General features: G+C 50.4%; 1 long non-coding RNA gene across 1 annotated transcript in view; it reads right to left on the bottom strand.

The window, feature by feature from the left end:
• Window positions 1-515: 515 nt before the first annotated feature.
• Window positions 516-24,899, bottom strand: part of LOC142007971 (uncharacterized) — a 37,982-nt gene continuing 13,598 nt past the window's right edge. The window contains exons 2-3 of the long non-coding RNA XR_012644055.1: window positions 3,282-3,345; window positions 516-537 (exon numbers count right to left, since the gene is read on the bottom strand). This is a non-coding gene — a long non-coding RNA (uncharacterized LOC142007971). The remainder of the gene's footprint in view (window positions 538-3,281; window positions 3,346-24,899) is intronic.

The following is a 24,899-nucleotide window of genomic DNA, read 5'->3' as shown; positions in this document are numbered from 1 at the left end:
GTCTGGGCCATGGAAGCAGTGCTGCAGCTGGTTCCCCCAGGTGTTACTGAGTGGCTGAGTAGTCAGGGGGAGTGGCCACTCACTGACCAGAGCGGGAGGAGCCCCTCCCAGGGCCCTGATGGGCTACACCATAGCGTAGCAAAACTCTTGTTAGAAATTTACCACATACAATCTTTTTGCTGTTTCTGGAGCCTCAAAATATTATAAAGATTCAGTGACTTTCAGTCATTGTTCATTTGGTTTCAGGTTTCATTATGGTAGCTCCTTACAGTTTTATAGCTACCTTTTATAGCTGCATACAAACATTTATTTATCATCGTTACAAAAGGACAATCAGTCCGAACATGCAAACAAGATCTCATTACTTGCAAAGTTGGTATCAGCTATACTGAACTAGCCTGTACCAACACATTTATTAATTGCAGTAATTATGCCTGGTACTGTGTTATCTTGTCTCATTGCTGGATCCCAAACAGTAATAAGTCTTCTGGTGGCATTTCCCTCATGTCTTTGGTTTTATCTTGCTGCTCTCTGCCTCTGTGAAAAAGTTTGTTCACATTCAGCAGATGGTAGCTGCCAGCAAAATAGCATAATCAGTGTACAAATAAATATTTGATGCCAAACATTAACTTGGGAGATCATTACCAAAAATTGCAAATAGAAATGGGAACCAGCTAGTCCCAGGATGTTCTGCTGAACCATTAATAACATAAATGAACATGTGTCATAAACAGCAACAGTTATACACAGTTGTTTCCAGGTAAGGGCCAGTTTATTCAATAAATTATTATGATCAAAAAGGTTAAAGGGACAGCAATGCTTCAAAAATGGAATTTTCATATGAAAAACTTGCACCTATTCTTTCTACAATTAACCCCAACATTATTTTAAATATACCATTAGGAAAACCACACAGTAGTTCCTGTTTTGTTTCAGTCTGTTAACTTTGTCCAGGTCACAGCACTTACTGAAACTGCCCGTATGCAGTTTTTCTTGACAGCCAATTGGGTTTTCCTGTTTCAAGCATTCACAGGACGCTGCTGCCCTTAGATAATGCTTTATTAATAGTAGGATTGTGTATAATTTGTACTGTAAACAGAGGCCAGGCCAAGGATGGTTACTATTGTGCTAAGCATTGTATTCATATTGTGCTTATGTGTGTGCTCTCCCACAGCAACTGTGGAAGAGTGATTACTTGTAACAGAAGAAAAACTGGAACTGACCAGGTAGTATACAAGCAGGTGCATACAGAGGAAGGGGCCAGGGGGAGTTACCTAGGAATAAGTTTAGCACTTGACGCAGGCAGGATGCAAGCGCATTTAACAAAAAAAAAAAAAAGACTTTCCATACTGTACAGAGGGGAACAGAAATTGTAGCAGGCAGATTGTGATGTTGTGCTCAGGCTATGTAAGGACTGTAAGGGAAAGGTTGTATGAGCTGGGAGCTTTGAGCTTACTGCTTGACCTCCCCCTTATGGACTCAAGGACTGGAACTTTCTGTGTAAGTTTCTATCTGACATGAAGCACTTCCCATTTTATTTATTTTAAATAGCACTTTATTTGGGGGGAATTCCCCTAAACTGGGAAAATTAAACTTAGTTTATTGGTGACAGAAGCTTAAACCTGGAATGAGTTATTTAGAAGTCAAAGACTTGTTTCTCAAGTCCCTCTCAGGCACCTTTTTTTATTTAATTGTTTACTTCTATGTATATGTTCACATCCTGGCTTCTAGGCACGTATGCCAACAATTATAAATAAAGGCAGCAGCTGCTCCTCACTCCCGCACCCCAGTATGAGAGTTAATCTCACTAAAATCAAGCCCAAACAATAACATCCCCCTCCCTGCACCGCAATAGTATCTTCTTCCCTCTTCCAAAACGAGATGAGACTGCACAGCATTTGCACCAGATCAGTAAATCTGTGCAGCTGGGAGAAGAGGATTAACTCCTAAATTGGAGAGAGCATCACAGAGAATATCCTGCTACTGTTCTCTTTTTTATAATGGAGAGGCTTCTGCTCAAGCATGTACACTGATCTCAGCTGCAGTGTACTCTAAGGTTAAGATTCTGCCGCAGGTATTTTTAGTAAAAGGGACAAGTTGCAGGCAATAAACAAAAGAAATGATGGAAGCCCACAACCTGCCTCTGACTTTTACTAAAAATACCCAGGGGTGGGAGAAGACAGAACAGAGCAACTGCTCCAATCTCACTGCTGCTCCAGCAGCAGGGATTCACCATTGCTGTTCCAACTGTAGGCGTGCTGACCCCAGCTCCCAACTGCTACTTCAGCCCTAAGGCCATTGTTCTGGCATCTCACTGACAGCTGTTTCAGCTCCACCCCATAAGGAGTTATGGAGGCTCTAGAAAGTCACAGAATCTGTGATTTACATGACAGAATTGTATCCTTATGTCTCATCCAGGAAGGTAGTGAATAAAATGCCATATATATCCTTAAAAGGGTGGCTTTGGGATATTATCTTTGCAGCTCATTGCCTTACCATTGGCAGGAGTTCTTTCTTGGAAAGAAAAAGTCACGCATTTCTGGCTAGTATATAAAAATAGCTGCCTCTCCAGAAGTGCATTCTGAAATTAAGAAAAGTCTCCCTTGACAGGTCAAGGCATTTTGCAGAAGAAGGTTCCAAAAATATTTGACATACTACAGGAGAGACCTCTGAGCTTTCTTTCTTTCTTTTTTTTTTTTTTTGCCAAGATAGGCACAAGGTTGAAATTTTAATTTCCACTCTTAGTCAGGAAAGGCTCTGTGGTGAGTGATACAGAAGAATACGCAGGCACTGTAAAATGCATGTGACTGAGAATGGCCTCATTTGAATAAATTAACAGGAACAGCAGCTGGACTATGGATTGCTATAACGGAAGACAAAAAGAGGGGAATCTTCAGAAGATTAGAGTAATTGTTTTAGATAGGAGGGCACCATTGAGCCGGACCTGTCCTATTGGAGGAATAGGATGCATATGGGAAATGGAAGAAAAGGGAGATGGCCAGGGCCATTTTACAGGTTTTTGTGGTATTCTGAGATTGGACTTATCTTAGTTGTCAAGCCGTTGTCATGATTTTGCTTTCAAAATTCTGACCTTCGGTTTTCTATGTGTGTGTGTAGTTGGTCATCCACTGGATTTAATCTTCTTTTGAAATCTCAGAATATCTTCTTAGTGACATGATGCTCCTAGACAGAATGTTGGCCCAGAGCGTGAGCTGTAAATTCAAGTGGAGCTTTTGTAATATTGTTCATTATGAGTAATATGCCCCCATTTAACCACTTACCTGCTGGTAGCATGTGAAAGGAACATGGTACTTGTGCTGCAGAATGTTCAACAAAATCAAAGGACTGTAATGAGAAGACAGGCCTGATTCAGCTCATCAAATGACAATGGCATATGAATAACAGGTGATCAGATCCCACACTGTGTTAATGAAAAAGACATAGCCACTATATTCAAAATGAGGCTCAAAACATGGTAACAAAAATCAGTGCTTAATATGCTGAGGTGGATCAGTTTATTCTTCAATGCGAAAAGGAATCCAGTCTTTCAGTTGGGAAGTTTTATATTCCAAAGTGAAGTTTTAAGGTACCTTAGCCACATGAAAAAAATTTTATGTACTCAGAAACACAAATAGAAAGACTCCCATTCTGGATTACAATATAGTCCTATAATAAGTTCCTTCTAACTAATGGCAATCCCCCAAGCATGTGGGTAGAACCCCATAAGGCTTAATGGATGACCTCTATGCATCCTTCAGCCAAAACCCCTGAAGTAGCATAGGAAGGTGAGGGTGAGTTCTTTACTTATTAAGGGCAGTGCTTTGGGTGGGGAATCACAGTCAGAAATAATCTGCTACTATCCTAATCGTAAGATGCTAACTCACTCATCCCCCCAAAGTTTGTGGTGGTGCTAAGGAATTTGGGGAGGTGGAGCCAAGGCTGCATTCATTCCTCACAACTCTGTCCTCATGCGCTGGATGACGTGTTGCGGTGTGGGGGCAGGGACAGTGTACCTGCTATATTCTCAGTGCTGTCAATCAAGATGCAGAGAATCAGAATCAGGGTGGAGCTGGGATTTAATCTTTCTGGTTCTCCTGTAAGTCTGGGATAAAACTTGGCCCTAAACAGTTTTTGGTGTTTTGAAGTAGAACAAATCTTGTGCCTTAGCAGTTATGTGTTTCTCGTTTGTTTTTTTGTTTTTGGTAACTCTTTTGATAATTAGGAAGTCTCTAATGTATGAGGTAAATTATTGTTCTGTGGGCAGATTTTTTTGTACCAGTCCTGTCTCTTTCACAGTCATTTACAGAGAACTGCATTTGCTCAAGTGATTTATAGAATGGGATCTCCATTCTTCTGTGCTTTGGCATATACTGAGAACTTCACTACACGCTTTACTCATCTGAGTCCATTATCTGCCTTCCTTCTTTTTCTGTAAGTGCATTCAGACTCTCTTTCTCTCTCTCTTGCTCTCAAGAGCCGTGTCTACATGTGCACGCTACTTCGAAGTAGCGGCACTAACTTCGAAATAGCGCCCGTCACGGCTACATGTGTCGGGCGCTATTTCGAAGTTAACTTCGACATTAGGCGGCGAGACGTCGAAGCCGCTATCCTCATCAGGAGATAGGAATAGCGCCCTACTTCGACGTTCAACGTCGAAGTAGGGACCGTGTAGTCGTTGCGCGTCCCGCAACGTCGAAATTGCGGGGTCCTCCATGGCGGCCATCAGCTGAGGGGTTGAGAGATGCTCTCTCCAGTCCCTCAGCTCAACGGTGGCCGCGTGGAGCGGCCCCTTAAAGGTCCCCTCCCCCTCCCTTCCTGTGCAGGAAGCTGGGGGAACGTGCAGGCGGCAGCCTAGACACGCGGCCAGCCTGCACGTCCCTCAGCCACCCAGAACAGGGCCAGCACCTGCCATGGCTGCCCGGTAGCCCCCCCAGCGCCCCCAGGGGAGCCCCCCCCAGGGGAGCCAAAGCAGCCAGGCCAGCCATCCCGGAAGCCAGACTGGGAAGCAGCAGCGGGTCCCCTCCTGGACGGAGGCCGAGCTGCGGGACCTGCTGGGGCTCTGGAGCGAGGAGGAGGTGCTCCAGGTAATGGGGAGCAAGAGGCGGAACACGGATGTGTTCGCTCGGCTGTCCGCGGGCCTGGCTGCCCGGGGTCACCCTGCCCACACTCTTGACCATGTCAGGAGTAAGGTTAAGGAGCTGCGGCAGGGTTACGCCCGGGCCCGAGATGCGGCCGGCCGATCTGGGGCCGCCCCCGTCACTTGCCCCTTTTACAGGGAGCTCAGGGACATCCTGGGCCCCTGGCACACCTCCTCCCCTCCGGCCACCCTTGATACCTCAGCCGACGAGCCCCAGCAGGCCCTGCAGCCGGAGTCCATCCCGGAGGTAAGCCTCGCACCCCGGGGGCCCCCCCTGGAGCCCACCCCCAGGCCATCGTGGCAGGAGGAGGAGGAGGAGGAGGAGGAGGAGTTGGACGGGGGCTCCTTCTCTGCAGAGTCCGGGCTGCAGATCCTCCTCCCGCCCTCCCAGAGCAGCAGCCAGGCCTCCACCCCCCCGGGGATCTCCGGACCGTGGGAGTGGACCGACAGGTATGTACCCCCCTCTGGTGTACACCCCTGGGGTTGAGGGGCGGGGGTAATAGATATGTGCCCAGGGCCCCCCACATGCCTACATGGCCATGGCCCCAAGGACAGCAGGGCCATGTCCCTCACAGCAGTGCATCAGCCCCTGCCCCCGCCCCGCCCCCCCCCCCACCGCCACGACAGTGCCATGCCCCATCCCCGGGGCAGGGGGGAGCGGAACCTCGAGGGTCCCCCGGGAGGAGGGCGTGGGACACCCCACAGCAGCAGCATGTGATGGAGTGTGGGGAGTGCAAAAGGGAGACTCAGGCTAGATATGAGCAACCAGTTGAATAGCTCCCAGGGGCAAAGGATGATCCTGGGGCTACAGCTGGCAGGTGACACCTCTGCCCCGAACAAAGAGGAGGGAGGAGCCGAGCTGGCTTTGAATCAGGGCAGGGGCCGCAGGTAGATGCTAGGGGAAGGGAGAGCTGGAAGGCAGCCAGCCTGAGGAGGGGGAAAGCCACACCCCAGAGGGGCACCCCTTGGGGGTCTTCTCCCCAGGACGGGTTGGAAGGACTGTCTCTGACTGCTGTGCGGTCACTCCCGAGAGAAACCGGGCATCTGTGGCCTAAGAAACCTCTCCTGTCAGACCCTGCTGAGTGAAGTGAGAGTCACTCCCGCAAGGGGATGGGGTGCAGTGCAGGGGGACCCCTGAACCCCATCCATCCCAGTAGCATCTCCTGGGGACGGGGATGGGTACCTGCAGCACAGGGGTGGGGGGGACAAGGGTCACGGCTCGGGGCCCACACTAACGCCTGTCTCCATTCTTCTTCCCCCCTCCTCCTGTGTTCCGCAGCTGCACCATTGGAAGGACCGGAAGAGAGTGCCGGTGAGGCATCAGTGGTCCTGGAATCCCCTCCGGGGCCATCACTCCAGGCAAGCCCCTCAGCAGAGGACCGACCTGCTCCACGGAGGGCTAGATGGCGGACCCCGCAACAGCACCCGATGGCGACGGATCCCCAGCTGCTGGCCATCCATCGTCGACAGCTGGAGGTCACGGAGCAGCGCCTGCGGGTGGACCAATGCCGCCTGGACCTGCAGGAGCGGGCGCTGGCCTGGCGCCAAGAGGCATGGGGGGCCTACATGGAGACATTCAACTGTCTGGTGGACTACCTGGCCCCCCATGCTGCGCCGGCCGCCGCAGCGCCCGCCCTGCCTGCTCCAACTGCCACACCACCTGCTGCTCCGCACGTCGCCGTCCCATCCGCTGTCGCCCCGCCACCCACCGCCGAGGGACACCTGGGGCCAGCTGAGACTCGCCGGTCATATCTTCCGGTCCGCCCAGCCCCCAGCCAGCCCTGGACAGGGCTGCGGCCGAGGCGGGGCTCCCGGCCGCCCACCCCCAGTGCTGGACTATAGGGGCGTGGGGCCCGGGACGTGGCCCCCCCCCTTGTATACAGTTTATAAGACTGCTGTGACATTTATTTGTGCCCCCCCCTTTGCCCCGTCCCCCCCATGTAAATAGTTCTCCCCTTCCTTTTCACCCCTGGTTTTTTTTTTAATTGAAGAACATATCCATTCTATGCAATCTTTTTTATTATTGTTTTATTTGTACAGAATACTTTTGTTAGAAGAGGTCTTGTATATAGTTTGTTCTTGTTTTAATTATAGTTAAAAAAAAAGTTCTAAAAGAAAAACCAGTTTAAGTTCAGCCACACGTGCGTGCTGTCATTTGTCCAGGAAAAGTGTGGGGGGGGCGGTTGGGTGCTCCGTGGTGTGGGCGTAGGGGCAGGGAGTGTTGTGGAGGAAGGGGTGGGCAGTGGGGGGCCTGGCAGAGTTCACCCCGCGGCCTCATTATCGAAGTGGGCCCGCAAGGCCTCCCAGACCCGGGTCCCTTCGGGGTCCACCTGGCGACTGGGGGCAGCGGGTGGCTGCAGGTCGGCCCTGCCGGCCTCCACAGCCCAGCCCTGATAAAAGGTCTCCCCCTTGCTCTCCACCAAATTGTGCAGGGCGCAGCAGGCACCCACAATCTGCGGGATGTTGTTGGGGCCTGCATCCAGGCGGGTCAGGAGACATCTTCAGCATCCTTTCAGGCGGCCAAATGAGCGCTCCACCACCTGGCGCGCATGGTTCAGGCACTGGTTGAAGCGCTCCTGGCTGGTGGAGAGATGGCCCGTGTACAGGTGCATGAGCCAGGGCCGGAGTGGGTATGCCGCATCTGCGATGACGCAGAGGGGCATGGGGTGTCCCCCACAGGGATCTCCCGCTGGGGGATGTAGGTCCCCGCCTCCAGCCGGTGGCACAGGCCCGAGTTCCGGAAAACCCGGGCATCGTGGGTGCTGCCAGGCCAGCCCACATAAATGTCCTGGAAACGGCCCCGGCTGTCCACCAAGGCCTGGAGGACCACAGAATGGTAGCCCTTGCGATTGATGTAGCGTCCTTCACTGTGATGCGGGGCGCGGATGGGGATGTGAGTCCCATCCAGAGCCCCAAAGCAATTGGGGAAGCCCAGTGTGGCAAAGGCCGCGATGGTGGCATCTGGGTCCCCCAGCCTCACGAGCCTGTGCAGGAGCATGGCGTTGATGGCACGCACAACCTGCAGGGAAAGCACATGGGAGAGTACCAATGAGGGGTAAGTAGGGTGTGCGTGGCCCTGCCCTGCCCTCCCCCACCCTGCCCTGCCCTCCTCTGCCCGGGCCCCCCTCCCCTGCCCTACCCTCCCCCTGTGGGTCCTCTTACCTCCATGAGGACAGCCCCGATGGTGGCCTTGCCGACACCAAACTGCTGTCCCACGGATCGGTAGCTGTCTGGAGTGACCAGCTTCCAGACAGCGATGCCGACCCGTTTCTGCACTGTGAGGGCACGCCGCATGGCGGTGTCCTGGTGCCTGAGTGCGGGGGTGAGCCACTGGCACAGCTCCATAAATGTCTGCTGGCTCATCCTGAAGTTCCTGAGCCAGCGGTCGTTGTCCCACTCCTCAAGCACCAGCCGCTCCCACCAGTCGGTGCTGGTGGGGTAGCTCCACAGCCGCCGGTGTGTGAGGCGGTGGGGGGCGGGATGCTGCAGGTTTGGGGGTTGAGCCCTGCTGCCCTGGGGGCAGCTCCTCCTCCGGTGTAGCAAGGAGGTGCTCAGCTGCCTCCCGCATGGCATGGATCAGGGCGAGCCCTGCTCCTGCCGGGAGGGCTGGGTGGACATCTGGCTGCTGCTGCTGCTGCTGCTGCTGCTGGGGGTCCATGCCTGCGTCGCCCGGGGTCTGTGTGCCTATGGCTCCTCAGACCGCGTGCTGTGCAGGCTGAGTGTGTCTGGGAGGGGCCCTTTAAGGGAGCGGCTAGCTGTTGCCCCGGAAGCGCTAGTCCGCCCTGTGACCCTGTCTGCAGCTGTGCCTGGCATCCCTATTTTGATGTGTGCTACTTTGGCGTGTAGATGTTCCCTCGCAGCGCCTATTTCGATGTGGTGCTGCGCAACGTCAATGTTGAACGTCGACGTTGCCAGCCCTGGAGGACGTGTAGACGTTATTCATCGAAATAGCCTATTTCGATGTCGCTACATCGAAATAAGCTACTTCGATGTTGGCTTCACGTGTAGACGTAGCCAAGGAGAAAATTCCACTGTTCAGTCAATAGGATCATTCAATTTGCATCATTCTTCATTGTTAGCCTCCTGGAACTTGATAAAAGGTGAAATAAATGGTAGCAGTCAGACCTAAATAAATACAAAGCAAATTTAAACTGGCAGCCACGTGCGCATTAAACTGAATACATCGATTTTCAATTGCCCCTAGGCTTCAAAATCATGTCCCAAGCTGCAGCCTGGCAGCTAAATATTATCTTTACATGGGTAACACAGGCTACTTTGATGGCTGGAACTCTTTAAGAAGAAAGAACTAACACAGATGGGACACTAAGGAGGAAGTGACATTCACTGATCCCAACTCTGACCTTTCTAAGGCATTCTAACCTAGTGTCACTTGAGGCTTCTGGAGCAGTTAAGATGGTGCTAGCACCAGGCAGCATGAGATGTAGGGTAGGTGGCAGAGCTGGGGTATGATGAGAGGGAAAGTTAGAGTTTGCATATGGAAAAGTCCACAAGAATCTTCCATTTAAAAAGCTCACATAAAACCTTGGGAAGTCCTGTGCCACCTTATAGACTAACAGCTTTTTTGGAGCATACGCTTTCGTGGGGCAAAGACAGACATCTGAGGAAGTGGGTCTCAGCTCACGAAAGCTCATGCTCCAAAAATCTGTTAGTTTATAAGGTGCCATAGGACTTCTCATTGTTTTTGTGAATGCAGACTAATAGGGCTACAAAAACTTGGAGCACCAAGCAATGATCCTGGCATTCAGCATCACACATTACAAGCACAGACATCAAACCTTTTAAAATAAGCTTTAGGTTGCCACCTGAGCAGTTGTCAGTCTCCTTTCTCACCCTTTTTAATGAAATGTCATTTTTAATTTAAAGGAAAAGGTCATAAGATAGGAAATGTAATGTAGGCTATAAATCTTAGTTAAATATGATTAAGCGGAATCCGCATCATGTGTAAAATGAAAAATGTAGTAAAATATATATGTGGTTGACTTTTGTCAAATTCTCCACCAGCCACGGCAGGGATTGGGTACTTCTTATCTTAAGTTGTGATATAGATATGAGTTACCACACTGAGGCACTGTAACAGGGTCTTAAGCACCCTGGAACCAGGCCTTACTACTGCCAGCTTCCCCTCTTTAGAGTTCACCAAAACTGCATCCAAGCTCTTGTAAAGCAATGACAACCCTTCCTGGGATTTGCTTTATTGAAAATATCACAGTTAAAACATCAAGTTATATCAAAACTGACCTTTCTACAACTCTACAGGTCTTTCAGCTCCTCACTGAACTCAAAAGTTCTTTCCCCAAACAGACAAATAAACTAGCCTACTTGCAAGTCTCTTCTTCCTAACAGAGCTGCTTGTTTGCCTTTGATCCAGAGACCGTGATCTGCAGGCTCTCAGCTAATCTCTAGCCTGAAACACATTGCCTGGAAGAGACAGCTAATTAGTTACAAGCAGAGCTAAACCCAGCTCCCTGAAAAACCATCTCAGCCAGTGGTAGGCACAATCGTTTCTGTGGATGAGAACCTTTTCAGCAAATGGTTGACAAATTCTCCAATTGATGGTGCTGAAATATTCTGTTCCATATATTACAAACCCTTCTTCCACTCCATCAATGTGATTGTCGGTAAAACGACACTGTTAGTGGCATTTACCACAGTGGTATATGAGTCTCTGTCTGCTGTTCTAAACCTCAGATACTGTTGTTTAGTTATCAATGGCAAATGGTGCTATTTTGACCAAGATCCCCGTAGCATCTCTTGTTTTGCTTGGATAAACTTCCAGCTAAGCCACTCTCATCCAAGTCCCAATTTGTCAAAACAACAGAAATGCAAATATATTGCACCATCTGCGTCTGCTGCAAACAAAAATCAGAGCTGCATGTCATCCACACCATGGCACTGCAGTCCTGATTGTTTCACTATCTCCCCCCCGCCCGGCCTGACATGCACATTGAAAAGGAGTGACAGCACAGACCCTTGTGACATGCCACATGAGAGCACTCTGGGCCAGGCGAGGAACTATACATACCACCTTCTGGGATCTTTCAGAGACAAAAGACATAACTCCCTTAGCTAGCCTCAACACTGCAAACCTGGCCCAAATATGACTGACCTTGTTTGACTACATGAAGACTTAAAGCAAGAGTGTGGCCAGTGAACAACTCAGGATACTAATCTTCTATTCCAAAGTCATGGTAAATTCTGCCCTTGTTTCACTTACCATTTTAAAAAGGAAATAAAAAACAAATCCTAGGAGTGAACACTGTCAGACCAACCTCCTGTTTTTCCCATTGCAGCCAGACAATTAACCATTTGTCCTCTGGTTTAAAAAGCTTTTCCCCTTTCCTCTACTCTTTCCAATATGTAATGTAATATCCATAGAAACCTGCCATAAGTTAATGTGTGGGGGCAGGTCATTTTGTTCTTCATCTTTAAGTACATCTTCCAAACTGACGCCAACCCTCTTCCTGTCTTCCTTTGGTAGGTCTGCAGCTAAAAATCCATGGCTGGCTCATGCCAGGTGACTCAGGCTAAGGGGCTCAGCATAAGGGCCTTTTTAATTGCAGTGTAGAAGTTAAGACCTGTGCAGCTGGACCCTAGAAGGCCCCAGAGCTTCGCCTGCAGTCTGAGCCCAAAGCTTTACACAACAATTAAACAGCCCTTTACCCCAAGCCCAGCAAGTCTGAGTCAACAATATCCATACACCCTTTCAGTTTCTCGATTACCTTTTTCTAGATCTTCCTTGTTTTTGTCCCATGACTGTTAGTTCTTGTACTTTCTGGCTAACATATCCCACAGCTAATCATTGAACGTGACCCACCCACATCAATTGACACTTTCTCATCTTTCCACGGTGGGGTCTACCTGTGTCGTGGTTTATCCTGTTTCATTGCCTAGCCCAGTGCTCAGCAGCCAAGTGAGTCTGTGCTCACGAAAGCTCATGCTCAAAACTTTTCTGTTAGTCTATAAGGTGCCACAGGACCATTTGTTGCTTTTATAATCTTGTGGCACACTTCAGCACTCGTTATAATGTCATGGCCCATCCAGTATACATAACCCAATCCCTTCCCTCTCCCTTTGAGCCAGGCACTCCCAGCCCCCCTCCCCCCACTCTAACTCAATGCCCTCCCCAGAGCCAGGCACCCCTCTCTAAACTTCTAACCCAATCCCCCCACTCCAGAACCAGACACCCCCAGCTCCCAACTGTAACACAATCTCCCACTCCTCCCCCAGAGACAGGCACCCTCAGTCCCCCTTCCCACTCTAACTTGATGCCCACGACTCACCAGAGCCATTGCCACCACCCAGAGCTGCTGCCGCCGCCGCCACATGCTTCTCCCACCAAGTGGTGGGCATCATGCGCAGAGTGGCAGATGACAGCCCTGACATGCAGCTCTGAGGCACACTAAGTGCTGCTTTTGTGGCACACCAGTGTGCCACGGCCCACTGTTTGGCAAGCACGGGCCAAGCCTGGCTCATCTTACCCAGCACCTCCTGAACATTCTCACTCTGGGAGCATGAAACAGTGTTCTTTTCTCTTCCTTACCAGTCAGCATTCTGATCCGTCACCACAGGCCTAACTGTGATATTATCAACTTGATCTTCAATTTATTTGGCATATTCTTATCATGGAGAACTCCTATCAATTCTCTCTACCTACTCCATGTGCTCTGCATGCAGGACCTAACATTGCCTCCACATTCCCATCATGGCTCAATGTTGAATCAAGGTATTCAAACTGGCACACAGATATAAATTTCATACCATCTGGTCTTATTGAGCTCTCTGAGTCGCTCTCTATGCGACATCAGATGGGTTTTATCTTTTGTGGGCTAATTCATAAGCCATTTTCGTCAAATGCAGCTTTCCATAGTTTTAGGTCCCTTTCCAGTTCTTAGTTATAAGCATGAAATAATATAATGTTAGTGAAAATCATGGCCCACAGAGTGTCTTCCATATACCCTTTATTGAGCTGTCACTTGCAAGCACAAATATGAATGGGCTTAAGGCAGATCTTTCATGTAGGCCTAAACTCCCAGTAAATGACTGACTGCAGCCACAGCTTGCTTCTCGCTATTGTTGTTCTGCTGTCATAAGATGTCACCCCTCCATAAGAGTCTGAACATATGTCTCTGGCAGATTGCGTGACTGCAGGCGCCACCATAACAATTCTCTAGGAAATTTTTCATAAACCTTCTCTAAATCCACAAACGGTAAATGCAGTTCCTATCATTTCTCCCTATACTTTTCCTGAGATATGTGAGCCCAGAGCTCTGGTGGCAGTTTAAATGACCCAGGGCTTCAGTGTTGATTTAAAGGACCCAGGTCGCCAGCCGCTGCTGCTGTTGCAGTAGCTGCAGTGGTGGCTGAGAGCTTTGGGTCTGTTTAAATTGACAGAACCCAGGGCAGCTGCACCCTGTACACACACATCCCTTTGGCAGCATTGATGAACTCTAATTGGTTGGTCACTCACTTAATGCTCCTTTCCTCACAGAATCTTTTCTCGATAATTCTTTCTAGCCGTTTAATTGTGTGACTCATTAATTAATGGATCAGTAATTACTACATTCTTGCACATCTCTTTTATTCTTGAAACTAGATGCCAATGTGCCCTTCCTCCATTTATCAGGCTGCTGCATTCCTCATTGTTACTGAGCCTTAGTACATTATCTTATTACCCTTTCTGCTGTTCATGGATTTTGGCCACTTCCAGTTTATTTCTGGTATGCAGGCAGCATGCACTCTCTGACTTGTCTACACCTCAGGAACTTATACAAATTTCCCAGTCTTTGTTTCCAACTTCAGGGAAACCAAACACAGTTCTTGAGATTGCTTCTTTAGCCACACGCATTCAGGCTATGGTAGTCTTTGTTCAAATTCCACAAGTCTCAGACAAAATGGTCATACATTGCCATTGGGGCAATACCATAGCACTGTACTGATACACTACCTGAAAACAAAGACCTATCCAGTATATGTCATTGGAAGAATTTTTACAAACCAGCCAGCCAGCCCTGATATTCTTGGTTTGAAATCAGAGTCCCTTCTTGGGGGACTGCCTACTATGGCTAACAAGTACTATTTGCCCAGAGCAGTCTGGTTATAAGGACCAACCACCTGCCTTTCACACCCCTACCATCTCTCTGCCAAAAGAAGGCAAATGGTGGGAGTTTAGATGTCAGAGGCGATATATTATGGTGGCTAAAAGAGACTTTTTCTGAGCAATGTGCGGGATCCACTCACACCCACCTTGACCATGACAGCTATTTAGGAGGAGTTAATGCATAGGAAAAGAAAATAAGTTTGGTTTCTATATTCCTGGGAAGTTAAGAGAAACCGATGCAAAATGAAGAGGAAAACATTTTGGAAAGCCTAATCCACTCTGAATCAAACTAGCACAATGTTCTACTTTATTTACTTGAGTATCTTTTCAGTATGACACTATTTACTTTCATGTGATTTTCACATTTTGATGCCAGGAGACCATTATATATCTGAGGGATTGCAACAAACTCCTCCTCCCTGCTCCCAGGATTCTTATCTCTGAGTCATACAACAGCTTTTAAATTTTACTAATCACAAGTCAAGTGCCAGGAGTGTACATTTTAGGAATAAAAATGAATAGAGAGAGAGCACATTTCAATCAGCAAAAATTAACGACAAAAGCTACGCGATTCCATGAGCCACGTGGGGTGGACCTGAAATAAGAGAAACTAAATCAACATTCATCTTTCACAGTGCATGAATGGGTCTTCTCCAAATGCATCTGCATTTTAAACAGAGATTTCTGGAGTCCCTACTGAACATTTATATTAATCCTAGTTGTTCTCCAGAAAGGAAATTTGCCTACCCTTTAAGTTTTTTTTTTTGTTTGTTTTTAATCTATGGTCTATTTTTAAAAAACATTAAAAATTAAGTGTTTGTCTGAAAGAAAAGAACCTTTGTCCTACAGGTGCCTAAGAGTCTTTGCAGTTGCCAGTAGCTGTGTGTTCATGTGTTTTTACACACAATATTCAAATAAAGAGCTTTACCAATGTTAAGGTTAAAAAGTACACAACAGAAAAAAGATCAAGTTGACTGTAGGTACTCCTTAGAGGGTAAGTTCTCAAAGACTCCATGAAATCAGATTGGCAGCTTGTGAAAAGTATAATTCAGCTCACATATGTCTCATTCCAAGCTATGGCACAGAATACCCTTGTTGTTCACACCAGCACCCAGAAACGTCTAAATACTCAGCTCTCAGCATAAACGTATCTAGAAGAAAATTACTATGTATTATCAAAAATAATTCACACTCTTAGAAGGTGCTGAGAATTCTTCAAGTGACATTGCCTTTTGTTATGTACAATTTCCCTCCTGTCTCTTCTTTTTCAACTAATCTAACTGCTACCTAATACTGTTTTAAATATGTTTATATGCAGATTTTGTTTTCTGAGAGCCTAATGCTGCCTTATGTTCCACCCAGGCAATTTTGTTGACTTGATGAGTATTATTTACCTGTTTCCTTGTATTAGACAAGTGAATTTATAGTGAGATATTAAACAAATTATAAAAATATATATGTATGAAGGTATAACATAAACTATATGGGAATGCATGCAAATTCCTGTTAGACAGAAATGTCTATGAACAGCAAGTCATTTTGTTTAATTAGTGTGGAGACAGACCTGGAGCAGATGGTATCCTGAAAATCATCTTATAGACTACTCACACTCCTATACTGGCGTCTGCACCCCTTAAAAAGTCCCTTTCTGGATTGAACATGAAGCATTTTTGTGTTACTTTATATTTCTTCAATTCACAAAGATGTTCCTGAGGTTCTTTGTTTATTTTTCCCTTGGAGATACATTATTTGCCTTCTGTCTTCCTGTCACATAAAATGGTCCAGATTCTGATCTGAAGTCCACTAATACACATTTAAGCTGCGTCTACACGTGCATGCTACTTCGAAGTAGCGGCACTAACTTCGAAATAGCGCCCGTCACGTCTACACGCGTTGGGCGCTATTTCGAAGTTAACTTCGACGTTAGGCGGCGAGACGTCGAAGTCGCTAACCTCATGAGGAGATAGGAATAGCGCCCTACTTCGACGTTCAACGTCGAAGTAGGGACAGTGTAGACGATCCGCGTCCCGCAACGTCGAAATTGACGGGTCCTCCATGGCGGCCATCAGCTGGGGGGTTGAGAGACGCTCTCTCCAGCCCCGCAGCTCACTGGTGGCTGCGTGGAGCGGCCCCTTAAAGGGCCCCTCCCCCGCCCTGACTGCAGGAGGCTGAGGCAACGTGCAGGCTCCTGCCTGCACACGCGGTGGCGAGCCTGCACAGACCTCAGCCCCTGACAGCAGCCATGGCTGCCCAGCAGCCCCCCCAGCGCCCCCAGGGGACCCCCCCCAAGAGGAGCCACAGCAGCCAGCCCAGCCAGAGGGCCACGCAGTCTGGGAAGCGGCCGCGGGGCCCCTCTTGGACGGAGGCCGAGCTGCGGGACCTGCTGGGGCTCTGGAGCGAGGAGGAGGTGCTCCAGGTAATGGGGAGCAAGAGGCGGAACGCGGATGCGTTCGCTCGGCTGGCCGATGGCCTGGCTGCCCGGGGTCACCCTGCCCGCACTCCGGACCATGTCCGGAGTAAGGTCAAGGAGCTGCGGCAGGGTTACGCCCGGGCCCGGGATGCTGCCAGCCGATCTGGGGCCGCCCCCGTCACTTGCCCCTTTTACAGGGAGCTCAGGGACATCCTGGGCTCCAGGCACACCTCCTCCCCTCCGGCCACCCTTGACACCTCGGCTGACGAGCCCCAGCAGGCCCTGCAGCCGGGCTCCGCCCCGGAGGTAAGCCCCGCACCCCGGGGGCCCCCCCCGGAGGCCATCCCCGGGACATCACGGCAGGAGGAGGAGGAGGAGGAGGAGGAGGGGGGCTCCTCCTCCACCGATTCCAGCCTGCAGATCCTCCTCCTGCCATCCCGGAGCAGCAGAAGGGCCTCCGACCCCCGGGGATCTCCGGACCGTGGGAGCGGACCCACAGGTAGGTACCCCTCTCGGGTGGACACCCCGGGGCTTGAGGGGCGGGGGGAACAGAGATGTGTCCAGGGCCCCCCACACGCTCACATGGCCATGGCCCCAAGGACACCAGGGCCATGGCCCTCACACCACTGCAGCCATCAGCCCCTGTCCCCCGCCACCCTGCATGACAGTGCCATGCCCCATCCCCGGGCCAGGGGGGGAGCGGAACCTCGAGGGGCCCCCGGGCGGAGGGGGTGGGACACCCCACAGCAGCAGCATGCGATGGAGTGGGGGGAGTGGCAAAGGGAGACTCAGGCTACATATGAGCCACCCGAGCCGAGGAGCTCCCAGGGCCAAAGGAGGATCCTGGCGCTACAGCTGGCAGGTGACACCTCTGCCCTGAACAAACAGGAGGGAGGAGCCGAGCTGGCTTGGAATTGGGGGGCGAGGGCGGGGGCCACAGGTAGAGGCTAGGGGAAGGGAGAGCTGCTAGGCAGCCAGCCAGAGGAGGGGGAAAGCTGCATCCCAGAGGGGCCCCCCTTGGGGTCTTCTCCCCACGACGGGTTGGAAGGACTGTCTCTTCCGACAGCTGGTGCTGTCACTCCTGCCAGAAACTGGCCATCCGTGGCCTAAGAAACCTCTCCTGCTCTCAGACCCTGCGGGGTGAAGTGAGAGTCGCTCCCACCAGGGGACGGGGTGCAGGGCAGGGGGACCCCTGAACCCCATCCATCACAGCAGCATCTCCCGGGGACGGGGATGGGGAACCTGCAGCACAGTGCGGGGGGGACAAAGGCCACGGCTCGGGGCCCACACTAACGCCTGTCTCCATTCTTCTTTCCCCGCTCCTCTCCTGTGTCCTGCACCTGCACCTGCACCATCCGAAGGGCCGGAAGAGAGCGCCGGCGAGGCATCGGTCGTCCCGGAGACCCCTCCGGGACCCTCGCTCCAGGGCAGCCCCTCGGCCGAGGAACCGACGGCCCCGCGGAGGGCCCGATGGCGGACCCCGCGCCTGCTACCGGCGGCGGCCACAGACCCCCAGCTGCTGGCCATCCTCCGCCGGCAGCTGGAGGTCTCGGAGCAGCACCTCCGGCTGCAGGAGCAGGCGCTGGCCTGGCGCAGAGAGGCATGGGGGGCCTTGCTGGATACCGTGAACCGCCTGGTTGATTACCTGGCCCCCCATGCCACGCCGGCCGCACCACCGCCCGCCATGCCCGCTCCTGCAGCCCCACCACCGGCTGCTCCAGCCGTCGCCGGGCCGTCCGCCGTCGCCCCACCACCTCCCCGCGAGGGCCACCGCGCCGAGGGACCCCTGGAGCCACCCGAGACTCGCCGGCGCCTATACCTTCCGGTGGAGCCCGCTCCCACCCAGCCGCGCACCAGACTGCAGGCCCGCCGCAGCTCCTGGCCGGGCACGCCCACTGCTGGGCTCTAGGGGCGAGGGGCCCGGGACGTGGCCCCCCCCCTTCTTGGACTGACTTTGGGGACTGGGTGGGGGGTGTGGGTGTTTCCCCTGTTTGCCCCGTCCCACCCTGTACATAGTTCTCCCCATTCTCCTCCCTGCTTTTTGTTTTTCTTTGGATGGCGCACAGAGCTTTCATTTTTTTATTGTTGTACATAGTTTTATTTGTGCCCATCTTGGTTTTGTTGAATGTTTGTTCCTCCTTTTTGGTTTCTGTTTCACGTACATATATTTTTTTATTTAAAAAAAAAAAAAATTCGTGAAGACAACAAAAAAAACATTAACGTTCACCCACAAGTTCGTGCTGTCATTTCTCCTGGACAAGTGGGCGGGGGCGGTGGGGTGCTCCATGGTGGTGTGGGCGTTGGGGCAGGAGTGTGGGGGAGGAAGGGGCGGGCAGTAGGGGGCCTGGGCAGAGTTCACCCCGCGGCCTGGTCGTCGAAGTGGGCCCGCAGGGCCTCCCGGACCTGGGTCCCCTCTGGGTCCACCTGCCGACTGGGGGCAGCAGGTGGCTGGAGGTGTGCCCTGCCGGCCTCGGCGGCCCAGCCCTGAAGAAAGCTCTCCCTCTTGCTCTCCACGAGGTTGTGCAGGGCGCAGCAGGCACCCACAATCTGGGGGATGTTGTTGGGGCTGGCATCCAGGCGGGTGAGGAGACATCGCCATCGTCCCTTGAGGCGGCCAAATGAGCGCTCCACCACCTGGCGTGAACGGTTCAGGCGCTCGTTGAAGCGCTCCTGGCTGGCGGAGAGGTGGCCCGTGTAGGGGCGCATGAGCCACGGCCGGAGGGGGTAGGCCGCATCTGCGATGATGCAGAAGGGCATGGTGGTGTCCCCCAGAGGGATCTCCTGCTGGGGGATGTAGGTCCCCGCCTCCAGCCGGCGGCACAGGCCCGAGTTCCGGAACACCCGGGCGTCGTGGGTGCTGCCAGGCCAGCCCACGTAAATGTCCTGGAACCGTCCCTGGCTGTCCACCAAGGCCTGCAGGACGACTGAATGGTAGCCCTTCCGATTGATGTATCGGCCTCCACTGTGGTCCGGGACGCAGATGGGGATGTGAGTCCCATCCAGAGCCCCGAAGCAGTTGGGGAAGCCCAGGGTGGCAAAGGCGGCGACAGTGGCACGTGGGTCCCCCAGCCTCACGAGCCTGTGCAGGAGCATGGAGTTGATGGCACGCACGACCTGCAGAGAAAGCACATGGGACAGCCCCAATGAGGGGTGAGCAGGGTGTGCATGGCCCTGACCTGCCCTGCCCTGCCCTGGCCCCCCTGCCCTGCCCCGCCCTGGCTCCCCCTGCCCTGCCCTGCCCTGCCCTGGCCCCCCTGCCCTGCCCTGCCCTGCTCTGCCCTGCCCTGGCCCCCCCTGCCCTGCCCTGCCCTGCCCTGGCCCCCCCTGCCCTGCTCTGCCCTCCCCTGCCCTGCCCTGGCTCCCCCTGCCCTGCCCTGGCCCCCCCTGCCCTGCTCTGCCCTGCCCTGCCCTGCCCTGGCCCCCCCTGCCCTGCTCTGCCCTGCCCTGCCCCGCCCTGGCTCCCCGTGCCCTGCCCTGGCTCCCCTACCCTGCCCTGCCCTGCCCTGGCCCCCCCTGCCCTGCTCTGCCCTGCCCTGCCCTGCCCTGGCTCCCCTGCTCTGCCCTGGCCCCCCTGGCCTGCCCTGGCCTCCCCCTGTGGGTTCTCTTACCTCCATGAAGACAGCCCCGACGGTGGCCTTTCCGACGCCAAACTGCTGCCCCACGGATCGGTAGCTGTCCGGAGTGGCCAGCTTCCAGACAGCGATGCCGACCCGTTTCTCCACAGGGAGGGCACGCCGCATGGCAGTGTCCCGGTGCCTGAGTGCGGGGGTGAGCCACTGGCACAGCTCCAGGAATGTCTGTCGGGTCATCCTGAAGTGGCGGACCCAGTGGTCGTCGTCCCACTCCCCAAGCACCAGCTGCTCCCACCAGTCGGTGCTGGTGGGGCAGCTCCACAGCCGCCGGCGTGTGAGGCGGGGGGTGGAGCAGGGTGCTGCAGGGGTAGGGGCTGAGCCCTGCTGCCCTGGGGGCATGTCCTCCCCTGGGGCAAGAAGGTGCTCAGCTGCCCCCAACATGACAAGAGCCAGGGCAAGCCCTGTTCCTGCCAGGAGGGCTGGCTGGACCTCTAGCTGCTGCTGCTGCTGCTGCTGCTGCTGCTGCTGCTGGGGGTCCATGACTGCGGCGCTCGGGGTCTGTGTGCCTATATGGCTCGTCAGACCGCGTGCTGTGCAGGCTGAGTGTATGTGGGAGGGGCCCTTTAAGGGAGCGGCTAGCTGTTGCCCCGGAAGCGCTAGTCCGCCCGTTGACCCTGTGTGCAGCTGTGCCTGGCATCCCTATTTCGATGTGTGCTACTTTGACGTGTAGACGTTCCCTCGCTGCGCCTATTTCGATGTCGGGCCGCGCAACGTCGAAGTTGAACATCGACGTTGCCGGCCCTGGAGGACGTGTAGACGTTATTCATCGAAATAGCCTATTTCGATTTCGCAACATCGAAATAAGCTACTTCGATGTAGGGTGCACGTGTAGACGTAGCTTTAGAATGACAGAACTGATTTAACAGAGTTATTTCAGATTTACACTAAGGTAACTGAGATCAGAATCTTGCTCAGTTTATCTTCTCTCTAGTTTCTCTTCATTAATTCCTGTGGGACAAATTCTGAAGTCTGTTCACTTTTTACTTAGTCCTTACTTGAGTAATTTCTCATTGACTTCAATTGGAGTTGTTACTGATAAACAATTAGCGTAAATTGTGTAAGGGTCTCCAAATTTGGTCCTTTGTTTGCTCTCCAACCCAGCTTCTACTAATTGTCCCTATGCTAACCAGGAAGCTGGGTCTACACTACAAAGTTCTGTCCACAGAAGTCACCGTTGACAGAATTTTGCCAACAGAATCCCCGTCTACAGAACACGTCCACACCTAATAGAGGCTCCCCATGTCAACGCCCTCTATCGACAGAAAGCGACCAGACTGCCCACAGGAAGCTCTGCAAACAGGGCAGCCTGGTGAACTGGAAGCCATCTTTGTCGACAGAGGGCCCCCTGGAGCATCTACACTATTTTTCTGTCAACAGAATCTGTCTACAGAGGTGCTATGCCTCAAACGTTCAAGACAGAACTCTGCTGGGAAAGAAGCTGTGTTCTGTCAACAGATTCTAGACAGAATGCATTAGTAGAGTGGACATTCCCTAGTTTTGTCAACAGAAGGCCTCTTCTGCAGGCAGAACTTCAAAGTGCAGACAAACTTAGAGGTTGTTTTCTTCTATCAGTCATACTGACATAAGAGGCAAGACTCCCTTGCAATTATCTGGTCTTCAAAAGGCTAGAAATTATCTTTCTGGTAGAGCAAGTAAACCTAATAGGGTATTCCACTATCCTCAGATATTCTGATTTTAACATTAATAGAGCATCCATACTACAACAATGACTTTACAATTAGTTAAAGGAACAGGAATTTTAATAATTACTTGTGACTTGTAACCGAAAGAAGACCTCTGTGTAGCTCACACTCTTTTCTTTCATCAGCAGAGGTTGGCCACATAACAGATTTTACCTCACCCACTTTGTCTCACATGTTACTTGAGAGAGTGTTAGGTCTGCACAGTATTTCTTCTGACATTACAGCTGTGTTTTTGGATCCACACCTAGCACTCTCTCTCATTATCTTTACTGAACACATTCTGAGTCATTCTGGATTGTGCCAAGAATGATAGGTATTTTTCAGACTCCTTTCTCTCTGCATCTTTTTTATTTTTCATCTACATAGGTGCAGTTCCTTTGCAGCTTTCTATACAAGATTCAGATTTGTGAACGAAGCTGTGAATGCTGTGACCAGGAAAGGAAGGTCTGAGGATTTTTAATTGTCCTGCATATTCCACGTGAAATTCCGTCAAAACTGGCTTATTCATGGAGATGAGAGAACTAACTGGCAGGAACCCATAGCATGAGGGCTGTATGTGGTGGGAGATCAGAAGCAGACAGAATTACGGGGAAATTGGCTGGTACAGAGGCACAATTAAGAGTGTTCATATACATAAAGTAAACTGTATGTAACAGGTTCCAGAAGCTGACCTGTGGACCAGGCCATACTAAGTAGCCAGAAAGATCATAGAATCATAGAATTCTAGAATTCTAGGACTGGAAGGGACCTCAGGAGGTCATCTAGTCCAAAAATGTTTGGGAAGAAGGGACCTCCAGAAGAAGGACTTCCTTCTGGAAGCGCCCCCCGGGGCCCGTGCTTCTACACGGCGTTTTGGAGTCCAGAAGAACGGTCTTCCGGACTCCAAATCATGTGATGTTATGCTAATGAGGCACGGGGAATTTGCATCTGCGCCCCATTAGCATCTTTCACTCCATGTATTAGCATGCCACTTCCAAAGGAAGTGGCCTGTGCAGAAACGGCCATAGGATGTGTCTACATGAGCCCCCTCCCTTCAGAAGGGGCATGTTAATGAAGCTTGGAAGATGCTAATGAGGCATTGCCGTGAATATGCAGAACCTCATTAGCATAAAGGCGGCCACAGTCATCCAAAAGTGCCACTTTTGAATGGTGTGCTGCTCATGTAGCCGGGGGTCTTTCGAAATGACCTTATGCCATGAAATGTCAAAATGTCAAGAAATGCCACCATCTTAAACTGAAATAAAAGGGGAAAAAAATCTCAATTTTCATGACCTGAAAACCTGAAGAGGATAAAAAAACAATGTGAATTCATAAAAATGTTTTGTTTAGAAAACATCAGAATTTCATTTTGATTTATGCTATAGTTAGCTTAATTTACCCAAAATCATTTTGAAGGGGAAAACTGCAATTTTTCATTTAGAATGAAGTGTTGAAAATGTTTTTAAAAATTCATATTAATTTTTTTCAAGGGTACTCTCTAGTCGATCTGGCAGAGTCCATACTTAAGCAGACATTTTAAAAATAGATCTTCGGAAATTCATCAATAGACTATATTAAGCTACTGAAGATGTCCTGACATGAAGCAGTAAATATTATGTGCATTAATAAGTGTAATACTGAACCTTCACCATATGAGAGCCAGGGGCAACCTGTCTTCATGCCAGATATGACAGGACTGCTTCAAATGGAGAAGACTCATGCTGGTTTTCCTGATGCTGCATCTTGCGTTACCTCTTAATAATCTGTTTTGGGTGCCATTTCACATGATTCAACAGGGTCAAAATGGTATTCCCTTTGGATCTAATGCACTGATGCCAAAATGAAGTAAATCAACTTTAATGCATAAATGGAGATTGCTGTTTGGCAACTGTGTCTTAAAAGCAGGTGGGAGAATCCAAAAACAAAAAAAAAAAGACAAGATTCTTTACACCAGCTATAGACTGACATGTTATAGCAAAGACACATGGGAAATCAAAAGTAGGGGAGGATGTTCTTTGTATTGGGCAAATAATGTGTTATTACAGAAAACAATAGCTAGAAATATTTGGCATGCATGTTCTCTTGTGAAATAATTGTGTTTGATTGACAAGGTGAGAGAAAGACTTTTAAAGCAAAGAATAGGTCATGTGCAGGATGTCAGACTTTCCCAAGATCATATCAAACTCTGACCCCCTGTTAAAAAAATATTTTAATATTCTGTGGATTTTCTTTGATTTAAGCAAATGTAATTGCATAAATGACAAAGGTTTACACTTTCCTTTTACGAATCTTTATGGTAAAAACATTAGTTTGGTAAAACATGATTAAGAAGGATATGGAAGCAAAAGAGAGCTTACAAGTCTTGCTGTCAATTAAACACAGTTAATTCATGTGATTAACACAAAATTAATCCTGATTAAAAAACACAATTAATTGCACTATTAAACAACAGAATACTATCTAAAGTTTATTAAGTATTTTGGATGCTTTTCTACATTTTCAATTACAGTGATTTCTATTACAACACGGTATAGAAAGTGTACAGTGCTCACAATATTACTGATTACAAATATTTGCAGTATAAAAATTATTACTATGTAACATTCAGTTCACCTCAGACAAGTACTGTACAACAAACTCTTTATTGTGAAACAAAAGGAGGCTGCTGCACTCTCCTTTATATTCAAATTTGACACATTAACACGTGGTTTGAACTGGGATGCGAATTTTCTGGGTCATTATAGGGGCTTTTTTGCATACGTGGCTTAATCTAATTCTTGACTGCCCCCACCCCCGTCCCTCTACTCTCTGATTTGCTCAGCTTGATAATACTTTTTCTGACTTGTCAACCTTGATTACTGTTTTTGGTTCTCTGTGCTGTAAATATTGAGTCTGTTCTGGTCTGGCTATGGTTTGAAGA

This window comes from Carettochelys insculpta, chromosome 2 (assembly GCF_033958435.1).
Source record: "Carettochelys insculpta isolate YL-2023 chromosome 2, ASM3395843v1, whole genome shotgun sequence".
In the NCBI taxonomy this organism is placed as follows: Eukaryota; Metazoa; Chordata; order Testudines; family Carettochelyidae; genus Carettochelys; species Carettochelys insculpta.
This window is presented reverse-complemented; position numbering and strand designations above follow the sequence as displayed.